This window comes from Dromaius novaehollandiae, chromosome 17, assembly GCF_036370855.1.
Source record: "Dromaius novaehollandiae isolate bDroNov1 chromosome 17, bDroNov1.hap1, whole genome shotgun sequence".
Lineage (NCBI taxonomy): Eukaryota > Metazoa > Chordata > Aves > Casuariiformes > Dromaiidae > Dromaius > Dromaius novaehollandiae.
Window position 1 is genome coordinate 1520198 of NC_088114.1, and position 1616 is coordinate 1521813.

The window sequence follows — 1616 nt, forward strand, 5'->3', positions numbered from 1 at the left end:
GCAGCCCGGGAACGGCTGTGCACAGCCCCTTGCCTCGCTGCGAGCCTGCAGAGAGGAGGTGGACTGGCGGGGGTCCGTCAGCAGCTCGGTCCCTGCGGCAGCGTGCCGGGCTCGGCGGCTCCATGGGCTACGTGACTGCCGGGGAGCGAGCGAGCGTGGCGTCCTCCCGCACGGGCCGCTGCCGGGAGCGGGAGCCTCATCGCTGCCACCGCGACGCCCAGGCAGAGCCGAGCCGCGGCACAAAGCGCGAGGCTGGAGATTGGCTCCTGCTCTGCGTCACCAAGGAGAAACGGGAGCATCGAGGCTTTTTTCCCTTCATTTTTATTCTCTCGTAATCGCTGTCCAAAAATAACCCGAGCTCCCTCCCTGGGGAGCGCGCTGCATTAGCGCCCTGGCTCCCTCGCCCCGTGCATTAGCCTGACAGCTGCTAAATGAAGCTATTATCTTATGCCACATCATAACCTTTTATCAGAGCACATTTCCGGAGCGCGGTTGCGTTATCGGACTGTGCGGGGAGGCGCCTGGATGCAGAGGGGGCCCCGGGTTCCTGGGCAAGGCGGTGGGCGCTGCGGGGAGAGGGCACCTGCCCCGGTGCAGCCCAGGTGCTGCGTGTGGGACTGCACGTCACCGCCCCGTCCCGCAGTGCTTCCCCGAGCCGTGCCCGGGGGCTCCCGCCCGGATCCAGCAGCCCCCGCGGCAGCTGCACGAGAGGCCGGCGGGGGCCCGGGGGGCACTGGCAGGGCCTGGCGTGGAGCAGGACGTGGGTGCAGCTGCACGGTGCCCCGGGCAGGCTGGGGAGCCGGGGCCGGGTGAGGGGGCCTGCTCCTGCCTCGCGCGGGACCCTGCACGGGGACCCGGGGTGGGAACCTCACGTGGGGACTTTGCATGGGGACCCGGCGTCGGAGCCCCGCGTGGGAACCTCGCATGGGGACCCGACGTGGGGACCCCTCGCCGCTGGGCTGGGCAGCAGCGGGGCTGGCTCGCAGCGTGGTTTGCTGCCCCGTTGTGGATCCATCCTGCATAACCGGCGCTGAGAGCAGCGCGCTCCAGCTGCAGGAACCAGCTGGAAGCGGGAAGGTTTATCCGGACGGGGCTAATTCCGTGCTATCCGTAACCCTGCCCAGCGCAGGGGCTGCGGCAGCCTCCCGCCGGCGGGGAGCACGAGGGGGCTGCAGATGTGCTGCAGATGTGCTGCAGATGTGCTGCGTGGGTGCCAGCAGTGTGCTCCCCCCAGTCAGCCGCTCCGGCGGGGTCCGGGTGCTGCTCCCCATTGCTTTCTGGCCGCCCCAGCCCGGTTTGCTCCTCTCCATCAGCCGCTTTGGGGGGGTCCAGGTGCTGCTCCCCATCTCTTTCCGGCTGCCCCCTTTCCGCCCCCTTCCCTGATGGCCGGAGCCCGGCCTGCCGTGGGCATCGGCTGGCTGGCAGCGCATGGATGAGCCCGGCACCGGCCCTCGGCCACACCGCGGCCACCGGAGCCAGCACGGGTGTGCAGCAGGCCAGGCCGCCGGGCTGCCTGGGGTTCAAATCCCTGAGAACTTATTTCAGGCGATTAAAAATACAGAGCGATTTGTGTTGAGGTTATACCGAATGCTAGAGCTCCCCACGGAAGTACTTCA